This window comes from Bufo gargarizans, chromosome 3 (genome assembly GCF_014858855.1).
Source record: "Bufo gargarizans isolate SCDJY-AF-19 chromosome 3, ASM1485885v1, whole genome shotgun sequence".
NCBI classification, from domain to species: domain Eukaryota; kingdom Metazoa; phylum Chordata; class Amphibia; order Anura; family Bufonidae; genus Bufo; species Bufo gargarizans.
Genome location: NC_058082.1, coordinates 218612014 through 218624861, shown reverse-complemented (window position 1 = coordinate 218624861; position 12848 = coordinate 218612014).

Below are 12848 nucleotides of genomic sequence, written 5' to 3'. Positions count from 1 at the left end.
CTCTCCTCTGCCTGGGTGCCGGGGCCTAAATATCTGAGAATGGACTGTTCCAGTGGTGGGTAACGGGAAGCCAGATTCTCTGCTATGATATGAAGACTGATTCTCTGCTGACATGAAGCCAGATTGTCTGTTACGGGACCTCTCTCCTCTGCCTGGGTGCTGGGCCTAAATTTATGAAAATGGACTCTTACAGTGGTGGGTGACGTGAAGCCTGATTCTCTGCTATGACATGAAGACTGATTCTCTGCTGACATGAAGCCAGATTGTCTGTTACGGGACCTCTCTCCTCTGCCTGGGTGCCGGGGCCTAAATATCTGAGAATGGACTGTTCCAGTGGTGGGTGACGGGAAGCCAGATTCTCTGCTATGGAACCTCTCTCCAATTGATTTTGGTTAATTTTTATTTATTTAATTTTTATTTTAATTAATTTCCCTATCCACATTTGTTTGCAGGGGATTTACCTACATGTTGCTGCCTTTTGCAGCCCTCTAGCCCTTTCCTGGGCTGTTTTACAGCCGTTTTAGTGCCGAAAAGTTCGGGTCCCCATTGACTTCAATGGGGTTCGGGTTCGGGACGAAGTTCGGATCGGGTTCGGATCCCGAACCCGAACATTTCCGGGATGTTCGGCCGAACTTCTCGAACCCGAACATCCAGGTGTTCGCTCAACTCTAGTCAAGATATTTTTCTGTAAACCTTTATCACAATGATTAACTAAAGCTAGCTTGAATTCATTTGTTGGATCCTTTTTTATCTTCTTATAAGTGGATTGGTCAGACAGCTGAGACAAACACTCTTCATTATATTTGTCTTTGCCCCAAATGACAATGGCGCCCCCCTTATCGGCCGGACGGATTACGATATTGTGATCTTCCTGCAATTCTCTTATGGCCTTAATCTCAGCGCTGGTTAGGTTATTCCTATCAGATCTTTTTGGTTTTATCTTATTCAGACCAATCTATCGCAATATATCGACATCCTGCTGCAGCCATTGGTGAAAACTACCAAATCCTATATTGAGGATACAACCGAAATTATTGGGGTATTGGAGGGACTGGATGTCCAACCGGAGTGGATTATCAACACACTGGACATACAGTCCCTCTATACAATAATAGATCATACACAGGGAATTTCGGCCCTAAGGGAACAACTCAACTCCAATGGGACTATACAGCAGGAACAGATAGAGTTTATAATAGAGGGTGTAGATCACATCCTTCACCACAACTATTTCTTCTTCAATGATGAATACTATTTACAGTTGAGGGGCACCGCCATGGGTACCAGGTTCGCCCCCAGCTATGCTAATTTATTTTTGGCCCAGTGGGAGCATGAATTTATAGATCCCAAGCTTGGGGGCGACCTGGTCCTATGGCGGCGCTACATCGACGATGTTGTTTTAATTTAGAGAAGTGGTGAATATGGACTACAACAGTTCATGCAGGACTTGAATAAGAACGTATACAACCTGCGTTTTACGGCAGGTATAAATAAAGAGAAGGTAGACTTCCTAGATATACAAATAACAAAAAAAGACAATAAATATCTGTGTAATACCTATCACAAACCAACATCTAAAAATGGGTTTATTCTATTCTCTAGCTGCCATTTGCCAAGATGGCTCACAAATGTTCCCCTCGGACAGTTTCGCCGTATTAGACGCAACTGCACTGAAAACCAAACTTTTGAGGAGGAAGCTATAAAAATGAATTTGCAGTTTAGAGAAAAGAATTACCCTGTAAAAATACTTGAAGAAGCATTGGGAAAGGTGAGACAGCTAGATAGAGGGTCCTTTTTTGAAACAAAATCCCCACAGCATTTTGATATAAGTTCTGAGTTCAGAATAATCCTGCCCTATAATGCTCAATCAAGGCAAATTTCACAGCTGATCAAATGACACTGGCATCACGTGCTATATGATAAAGTAATTGGGCCTATTTTACCAGCCCAACCACTCATTACCTATACTAAAGCTCCAAATTTGGGCATACAGATAGCCCCCTCAATAAAGGATAAAAAGAAGAAAACTAACACATCTGGTTGGCTGAACACTAAAGGCTTTTTTAGATGCGGAACATGCATAGGATGTAGGAAAACCAAATTTCCAGAGAAAACGACAGAAATTTCCTCAACCCAAAACGCCTTTTCGATGACGGTAAAACAACCTCTGACATGCAATTCCTCTAGTGTGGTCTATCTAATCCAGTGCTAAACAGTATCTATCTGGTCTATCTAATCCAGTGCCCTTGTCCTAAACAGTATATTTGCCGTACCAAAAGACAGCTGAAAGTCAGGATATCAGAACATCTTAACAATATTACAAAAGGATGTGAAAACAATCCATTATCCAAACACTTTAAAGAGGTACACAACAAGAGCTGTACAGGCCTTTTATTTACAGCGCTGGAGAAGATAGACACACACTGGAGGGGGGGCAACCACATAGAGAAAATGTCGATAGCGGAATCCAGGCATATATACGATTTTGGGAGCATGATACCAAAGGGGCTAAACTCAGAGCTTGAAATTTTCGGCTTTTTATAGACAGTGGGTCGTCCACCTGTGTGTTCACAGAGAGTCACATGCCAGGCTGTTTATCAGCACTGTGACTCTCTCTGGACCCCAGGTGTGCGTCCCTTGATCCCTCCCTGAGTGTGTCAGATGCACCACCATTTGACCTAATTTGAAATTAATATCTTGGAGGTCAATGCCAAAATTGTCTTATAATTTTAGTTATGAATGTCATTTTAAGAAAATAAGATATGCAGTTGATTTAGAAGTGAAAAATGCAACAAATATCAAAAAAACGCACTAATAGAGAAAAAAACGCATCATAAGAAAAAACGCACAAAAACCGCAACCAAAAAACGCATGTATAGAAATATGTAAAAATCAACTAAATTACACTATTTATGAATCCTGGAGTGATCATGGACAGCCAAAACAAGAAAAATATCATCAAAAAAGAAAGAAAAGAAAGAAATATAGATGAGGAAGATCCATATTTTTTCCCATGATACCTTTTTTTCACAAGACTAGAGGGGTATAAAATCCATCATTCACTTGCAGGGGGTGATGCCACTGAGGAAGGGGAGAGTTATCCACGAAACGCGTCTGGCGAAAGTTTCACCCCAGAAAGACTGAACCCCGAATGAACAGTGCACTGTTAAAAGTAAAGGACATCGAGGATTCAAGCAAGACTCTCTATATTAACCTGCCTTTAACTAGCTGACAGCCATCATTGGGGATACACCCCATGCGAAACATAGAGTACTAAGACGCTGATACAGGAAAGACCGGGACGCCGGCCTAAAGTCGGAAGTGACAACTACTCAGAAAAACCAGCTGAATAAAAAGGACAGGTAAGCCCACAAGTGTGGGTTATTGGTACTGATATTATACCTATATCTTTCAAAGAGATAACAACACAGTGCCCATATAGAGAACTATTGCATGTGATTATTGCACAGAGACTTTCGTATCGCTGTTTTCTGAATACAAACAGAATCGGAACTTTGTCCATAGAATCTCTTTGAAGATTTTTTCTAAAAAATTCTCTTCGGCGATCTTTGAAAAAATCTGAAAACATCTGACTCTTATGAGAAATTAAGTATATAACAACTAAGAAATGCATGGATTGTAGTAAATACAAAGAGATATATTCACATAGCGCCTATATAGAGAATTATTGCATGTGACTTTGCTCAAAACTTTTAGTGTTTTTTGAGCGTGAGTGAGAAATCCTTCCGAAAGGAATTTTTTAATAAATTGTTTTCAGCAAACCCTCGAAAAATCTGAATAGTATTCGGTAAACCTGAACATAGATGCATGAAGTGAAATGATACAGAGTGTGATAAATTGGTAAGATGTTATTTTGTTGTAGGATTTGCAATTGAATACACACAGAACCTACCGTATATCATTGCAGGCCCACTCGCCATTGACAATACTCAGAGCATCTTGCTAGTTCAGGATACTTACCAGTATCTGGAATAAGTTGATCTGAGCAATATAGGAATAACTACAATCATTGTTTTATCCAATTTTATTTACAACTGTATTTTATATTTGTATTTTATTCTATTTTATTCTATTTTATCAAACGTAGTTACAATAAATTGTTTCAACTCCGTGGGGCTCCGCATATTTGAGTGTGCTAATCCTACATTGACAGTTATAGAAAAACATTGTCCACATATCTCAGGAAGATCTTTATATAAGAGAAAAAAGGGTTATCCAAAGAAAAGATATACCTATATTCGAACCTGGCCATCTATATATTAGCAAAGATACAGGACACTGGTGTTCCTTTGCTTGAACCATTGCTCTCCAAATCTAAATACATTGTTGCCCAATACAAATTCCAAACCTTCCCTTACAAACTGGCGGAAAAGATTACTCCTACCCGTGTTCCTTAATACCTCCATTACGGCGGACACACCCATCCCATGTGGTATACGGGTATAAAGATTTTACACATCGAGGGAGACTAAACTGTATCCCTCTTGCAAGTGGAAATCTTTTAATGCCAATAGAAAATCATTGGTGTCCTGTACATAAGCGGGAGCTTTTTTTTTTGCACGGGTTTGAGTAGCCAGTCAGGGTATTTAGACAGGGGCTCAGTCGCTGATCCGATCCCAGCCACAATAGGGCGACCAGGGGGTTGGGTCGGTGACTTATGTATTTTAGGTAGAAAATACCATGAGGGCTTAGTTGGAAAAGGTGGTATTAACTTTTCGGCCATACAATTAGAGAGAAAATCATACATGACATATTTATGAATGACGTTTTTTTTATTGATTTTGGATCTCTGCAATAGGGTTACTATGTAAAGCTTCATAAGTATTCTCTTCTCTCAGTTGCCTCAGGGATTCCTCAACTTAAAGTTTCGCTACAATGTCCTCACAAGAATGAATCCATTTGAGGGCAATTTTCTCCTTATCAGTTATATTATCCTGAACAACAGGATAAACCAATGCCCTAGTTTCTTTTAATACCTGTTGGTGAAAAATATCAATAATCCCTCCAGCCGGCATAGGGGGGCAAAACTTGGACTTTATACCTCCTGTGAAATCATGTGACTCTTCAACCTCACTCTCTATATCTGCCAGTTCTATACCCATCAGTAACTCCAGACTTGACTTTTCTTCCTTGTCAAATTTAGTAGAAATGTTGAACCCTAACTGACTCACTGGTATCTCACCCTTCTTTTAATACACACTACCTGTGTTGAATTGCTAAAAAATTTATGCAAATCGAACTTATGCATCGATTTAAATAAATCTATCTCAAAACCCACTGGGTCGAATTGTTCTACCAGACTGTATCCCAGCCCTTTCTCAAGGACAGACAAACAGTCCGGTGTCAACTCTTAGTCAGTGAGGTTAACAACAGTATTTTTCTTCAAGTCGTGTCCAGTCACTACATTTATTGTCTCCAGGACACTTGTTTCTTCATTCGTGTTAATTTTCTGATGCTTCTTTGTTTTCCTTCGGCCCCTTCTGATGTTTCGCCTAAAGGGACTTTAGTATGCTCAGGGTTGGACTGCTCATTACGATTATTGCACTCATCTGAGGCACTGGAGTCTGAATCCGTAGTCCAATATCCGCCTCCGGACCGCCTAACGCAGATGTGCGGTCCGGAGGTGGCAGCGCTGCGCAGAGTCACGCATATACGCGTCATCTCGCAAGACGCGAGATGACGCGCTATGCCGGCCCGCGCATGCGCAGTTCGGGCCGGCATTTCGTCAGGGAGTAAATCGTCATCAGCTTGCCAGCCAATGATCGCGGCTGGCAAGCTGATGATTTTTTAAAAATCCAATCAGAGAGCCAGATAACAGATCATATTAGTAAATATGATCTGTTATATGGCTGCCTGCTCCTCTGCTGGTTCTTTTCGTCGGTTGGATCCAGCAGAGGAGCAGGCTACACAGTGATACCCACCAACACTACACATAGGTCCAGATCATCCTCCTGAACCCCAATTAACCCTTTGATCACCCTTTTGATCGCCCCTGTCAATCACTAGTGAAAGGAAAAAAGTGATCAGTGCAAACTGTCACTTTTTTTTTCACTGGTATTGACCGTTAGGTTTTAGGTATAGTTTAGGCCCCTTGGTTAGGTAGTTTAGGGATCGGTTAGCGCCCAGCCCACCGCACAGCAGTCCGTTATTTGCTGATTAGCGTATCGCTAATCAGCATTTGTACTTTTATAGTATCTGGAAGTGGTCAAAACTGATCACGGTCAGATCTATAATTGTATTAGTGTCACTTTAGTTCTCCCTCCACCCAAAACGCAGTGTTTGCCTGATCAGGCCTGATCGGTCGCCCACACGTGCGTTCGCCCACGCCCGCCCCACCGCAGTGACAATTATTTTTTTTTTTTATCGCTGCACATTCACTTTCCATGCACTGCGGCGATAAAAAAATCAGTTTTGATATTTTTTATCAACGGCAGCGGCCTCCGGTACTTCGCTAGCCTCCCCTTTGTAAGACAGGCTTGCTTTTTTTTCTTGGGTAGTCTCAGGGAATACCCCTAAATTTAGTTGCCATGTCAAACAGGGGGTATTCTTCTGAAGAGGCCTACAGGCTTCTGACCCAGTCGGATGAGGAGTGGGAACCCTCATCTGATGAATCCAGCGGGTCAGAATACGAACCTGTAGAAAGCAGTGGCTCTCTGACCCAAAGTTCGGATGAGGAGGCTAAGGTCCCTGATAGCACCAGGCGTACCCGGCCCCGTGTCGCTAGACCGCAGGTTGCGCAGGATCCGCTTCAAGAGCAGCAGAGTGGGGCTGGTGCTGTCGGATTACGTGGTGAGGCATACACCAGCAGCCCAGCCCTTCCTGGACCTAGTACCAGCACTGCCGTACAACCTGGTGAAGTAGCGAGCACCAGAAGGGCAGTTGAAGCTGGTACGGTGGCACGTGCAGTAGTGACCCCGTAGCAGCCACCGCAAAGACGTGCCCGTAGAGCCCCTAGAATCCCAGAGGTGCTGGCAAACCCTGATTGGCAGTCCCCAACTTCAGCCGCACCTGTAGTTTTCCCTTTCACTGCCCAGTCTGGAGTTCGGGTTGAGACAGCTCAGATCGGTTCGGCCCTGGGATTTTTTGAGCTGTTCTTGACTGCGGAGCTCTTAGAATTAGTTGTGGCCGAAACAAACAGGTATGCCACACAATTTATAACCGCTAACCCGGGAAGCTATTATGCCCAACCTTTCCGGTGGAAACCAGTCCAAGTTTCCGAAATTAAAACTTTTCTGGGCCTCCTCCTCAACATGGGTCTAACTAAAAAGCATGAATTGCGGTCATATTGGTCCACGAACCCGATTCATCACATGCCCATGTTCTCTGCTGCTATGTCCAGGACACGATTTGAGACCATCCTGAGTTTCCTGCACTTTAGTGATAACAGCACCTCCCGTCCCAGAGGCCACCCTGCTTTTGACCTGCTCCACAAAATTCGGCCCCTCATAGACCATTTCAACCTGAAATTTGCAGATTTGTATACCCCAGAGCAAAACATCTGCGTAGACGAGTCCCTGATACATTTTACCGGGCGCCTTGGCTTCAAACAATACATCCCAAGCAAGCGCGCCCGGTATGGGGTCAAATTGCATAAGCTCTGTGAAAGGGCCACAGGCTATACCCACAAATTTCGGATCTATGAGGGAAAAGATCAGACCCTGGAGCCGGTCGGTTGCCCTGACTACCTGGGGAGCAGTGGGAAGACAGTTTGGGACTTGGTGTCACCCTTATTCGGCAAGGGGTACCATCTTTATGTGGACAATTTTTACACAAGTGTGGCCCTCTTTAGGCATTTGTTTCTAGAACGGATTGGCGCCTGTGGTACTGCGCGAACTAGTCGCGCGGGCTTCCCCCAACGGCTCGTTAGCACCCGTCTTGCAAGGGGGCAGAGGGCCGCACTGTGTAACGAAGAACTGCTCGCGGTGAAATGGAGAGACAAGCGTGACGTTTACATGCTCTCCTCCATTCACGCAGACACGACAATACTAATTGAGCGAGCAACCCGTGTCATTGAAAAGCCCCACTCAGTCCACGACTATAACCTTCACATGGGAGGAGTGGACTTCAATGACCAGATGTTGTCTCCGTATTTAGTTTCCCGCAGAACCAGACGCTGGTATAAGAAGGTGTCTGTATATTTAATTCAATTGGCTCTGTATAATAGTTTTGTTCTCTACAGTAAGGCTGGGAGAACTGGATCCTTCCTCAAATTCCAGGAAGAGATCATCGAGAACCTCCTGTACCCAGGAGGTTCCGTGGCCCCATCCACCAGTGTAGTTAGCCGTCTACACGAGCGACATTTCCCCAATGTCGTTCCTGGTACCTCAACCCAACCGTCACCCCGAAAAAGATGTCGTGTCTGTAGCAGGAGTGGAATAAGGCGTGACACCCGCTATTTCTGTCCTGACTGTCCTGACCACCCTGGCCTATGCTTTGGAGAGTGTTTCCGGAAGTACCACTCACAGGTACACTATTAGCATAGGCATCTCACCAGGACAGGCACACAGGGCTATTAGGGCCCATTCACTCACTGCTGCTGCAAACGTCTCCTTTCACATGGGACAAAGTGCATAACGCACTTCGCCACATCTTTGGGCGATTTGCGCTTTGCACATTGACCCATGGGGAAGGAGAGGTTTGTTCTATAAAGGTAAAAAAACAAAAAAAAAACACCAGTAAGCAAAAAGGTTAATGTTCAGTTAAAAAAGTTAAAGTTTATATGTTCTGTTGCAAAGTTAATAAAATTATTGCGTTGCGGCCTGGTTTTTTCTTTTAGTTTTTTTTTTTGTTTTTTTACCTTCCAGGTGGACCAACTGATCGATTAGCTGCAGCACTGATGTGCATTCTGACAGAAGCAATTGCGCTGCTGTCAGATTACACGCAAGTCAGTGTATGCGGCGCTGCGAGACGAGATTTTGTCATGGTCTTACCTTCTCACTGTTCTCCTTCGTTTGACATGTGCTGGCGGCCATCTTGGTTTCTGGCTTTCTTGTAGCCTCCCACCCTGTGGCTTCTCCTTCCCACTGGGAGGAGCTGGATGCCTAGCTCATATATATAGGAGGTCTGTGGCTTCAGTTCCTTGCTTGGTCCTCCTGTGTTCACATGCTTCTAAGACTGCTGCTGCTTCTGGTTCCTGATTCTGGCCTCGTCTGACTACCCCGTTGGTTCCTGATCCTGGCTTCGTCTGACTACCCTGCTGGTTCCTGATCCAGGCTTCGTCTGACTACCCTGCTGGTTCCTGACCCCTGTCTACGCAAGACCCTGCTTCGGTTTAGCCATCCGCTTGGACTTTTGCTTACAGCTTGATTTGCAATAAAGCCTTCTTATTTCCACTTATCTCTTGTTGTACGTCTGGTTCATGGTTCCATGACATTAGGACCAAGCCATGAATTTTGACGGTACAGGGCCATCCTCGCTACCTACGCTGGTTGCCAGACTTGATCAGCAGGATCACCTGTTGGGTCGGTTCGCTGTGGCGTTGCAAACCCTGCTTGAACGCACGGCTCATTTCGCTTCCGTTGCCGATGGGTCGGTTGTCGCTCCTGGGCCCGCTCCTACTGCCGCTCCGGTTGTTGCGCAAGAGTCTACCCCGACACCTGTTGCCGCGCCTGCGGTGTCTCGGGGTATGACCGGTTCTGCCCCCCTTCCACAGCGCTTTGGGGGAGAGCCAACTCAGTGCCGAGGTTTCCTTAACCAGGTGGGCATTTATTTCGAGTTGCTGCCACATGCCTTTCCTACTGAGAGATCAAAGGTGGGCTTCTTGATCTCGCTGCTCTCGGACAAGGCCTTGGCCTGGGCCAGCCCTTTATGGGAGAACAACAATCCGGTGGTTGCCGAGTTTTCCGTTTTTGTTGCTTCTCTTCGGAAGGTATTCGATGTGCCGGCTCGTGATGCCTCTGCTGCGAAGCTCCTTATGTCCATCAGACAGGGTTCACGATCCGTAGCTGAATACGCCATTGAGTTTCGTACCCTGGCAGCAGAGGTGGGCTGGAATAATGAGGCTCTGGTCGCTGCTTTCTCTCATGGTCTCTCGGATGCCTTGAAGGATGAGGTTGCAGCTAAGGACCTACCAATGGAGCTCGAGTCTCTTATTTCTTTCCTGATTTTGATTGACACCAGACTCAGGGAGAGGCCTTCCTTTAAGGAGAGCCTGTGGAGGTCTTCTAACAGATTGGCCCCTACGTTTTCTGTCCCACCCGTGCCTCCCTCTCCTCCCACGCCTCCTGGGGATGACTTGTCTGGGGGTGAACCCATGCAGCTGGGGTTTGCTCGCCTGTCCGAGGGGGAGAGGGTACTCCGGAGACGCGAGGGCCGATGCATGTACTGTGGTCTCGGTGGGCATTTTCGGTTGGCATGTCCGAACCGTCCGGGAAACTCTCGCACCTGAGATCCTGTCGGGGGCAGATCTTGGGTGGAGTCTCCTCGTCCCCGGTTTCCCGTGTTGACAAACCACTGATCACTGTTGTCCTCTCCTGGGTCGGGGGCTCGGTGACGACCCAGGCGTTGGTGGACTCTGGTGCTGGTGGTTTGTTCATTGATAGTGCGTTCGCTGCCGCCAATTCCATTCCTCTGCAGCCTCGAGGTTCCCCACTGGCTCTTGAGGCGATAGACGGCAGACCCCTTCTGCCGCCACACGTGACTCATGAGACCCTTCCAGTGGGGATAGCCATTGGTGCCGTTCACAGAGAGTTGGTCTGTCTCCAGGTGATTTCGTCTCCACACTACCCGGTGGTCTTGGGGTACCCCTGGCTCCAGAAGCATAATCCGACTTTCGATTGGAGATCGGCCGAGATCCTCTCGTGGTCACCGCAGTGTGGGGCTAGTTGCATCCATGGGCCTGTCAAGTTGCTGTGTACTTCCTCGGACTCTCTGTTGCCTCTTGAATACGAAGAGTACCGGGATGTATTCGATAAGGTGCGCGCGGTTGCCCTACCTCCGCACCGCCCATACGATTGTGCCATAGAGTTACAATCTGGTGCTGTTCCTCCTCGTGGCAAAGTCTATCCACTGTCGGTAGCGGAGAATGAGGTCATGGAGGAGTACGTGAGGGAGGCGCTTTCACGCGGACACATTCGCAAATCCTCGTCCCCGGCAGGGGCTGGATTTTTCTTTGTGAAAAAGAAGGGCGGTGAGTTGAGGCCTTGCATCGATTACAGGGGTCTCAATCGCATCACGATCAAGAACGCTTACCCGATACCCTTGATTTCCGAGCTGTTCGATCGCCTCAAAGGGGCCACGGTCTTTACCAAACTCGACCTGAGGGCGGCATATAACCTGGTAAGGATCAAGGCGGGCGATGAGTGGAAGACCGCGTTTAACACCAGGACCGGTCATTATGAATCCTTGGTTATGCCCTTTGGGTTGTGCAATGCGCCCGCAGTCTTCCAGGAATTCATCAACGATGTTTTCCGTGACCTGTTGCAGCAGTGTGTGGTGGTCTATTTGGATGACATCTTGGTATATTCTGAATCCATGGAGGCCCACATTATGGATGTCAGACGAGTGTTGCAACGGTTACGAGAGAACAGGCTGTTCGGTAAGCTTGAGAAATGCGAATTTCACCGATCCCAGGTAACCTTCTTAGGTTACATCATTTCCGCTGAGGGGTTCTCCATGGATCCTGAGAAGGTTTCGGCTGTCTTACAGTGGCCCCAGCCCAGTGGTCTCCGTGCCCTGCAGCGCTTTTTGGGCTTCGCCAATTATTATCGGAAGTTCATCAGGGACTTTTCTATGCTAGCCAAGCCTCTCACAGATCTGACCAGGAAGGGCAGTAATTTCCAGGTCTGGCCGCTCGAGGCCATCCGAGCTTTTGAGGCTCTAAAGTCCGCCTTTGTGTCGGCTCCGATTCTGTCGCATCCCAACCCTGGGTTGCCCTTTGTCCTCGAGGTGGACGCGTCTGAGACGGGAGTAGGCGCCCTTCTGTCTCAGCATAGAACACCAGAGGGTCCTCTGCTTCCCTGTGGGTTTTACTCCCGGAAACTGTCTTCCGCGGAGTGCAACTATCAGATTGGTGACAGGGAGTTATTGGCCATCGTGCAGGCCCTTAAAGAATGGAGGCACTTGCTCGAGGGTTCGGTGGTTCCGGTTCTCATCCTGACGGACCACAAGAATCTGACCTACCTTTCTGAGGCCAAGAGATTGACACCACGTCAGGCCAGATGGGCTCTGTTCTTGTCACGTTTTAATTACGTGGTCTCCTACCTACCCGGTTCCAAGAACATCAGAGCGGATGCCTTATCACGGCAGTACTCCGAGCTGTCCGGGGAGGAGTCGATTCCGACTTCGGTCATACCTCCGAATCAGATCCTGGCCGCCATTCGCACCAGCCTGACCTCTCCCCTGGGTGAGCAGATTTTGGCGGCTCAATCTGGTGCTCCCTCTGGGAGACCCAACGGCAGGTGTTTTGTGCCTGAGGAGTTGCGCACTCGGTTGTTGCGAACCTACCATAACTCCAAGGCCGCGGGGCATCCTGGTAAGAATCAGCTGTCCTGGGCTGTTTCACGTCTGTTCTGGTGGCCTTCTCTACGTTCCGACATCGCCGCATATGTAGCGGCATGCTCCATTTGTGCCCAGAGTAAGTCCCCTCGGCACCTTCCGTTGGGCCTTTTGCAACCCATAGCCACCGGGGAGCGCCCATGGTCACACCTGGGGATGGATTTCATTGTGGACCTCCCTGCATCCCGAGGCCATACGGTCATTCTCATGATTGTGGATCGGTTTTCCAAAATGTGCCACTGTGTTCCTCTCAAGAAGTTACCCTCTGCACAAGAGTTGGCCACGATTTTCGCCAGGGAGGTCTTCCGGTTGCACGGTTTACCCAAGGAGAT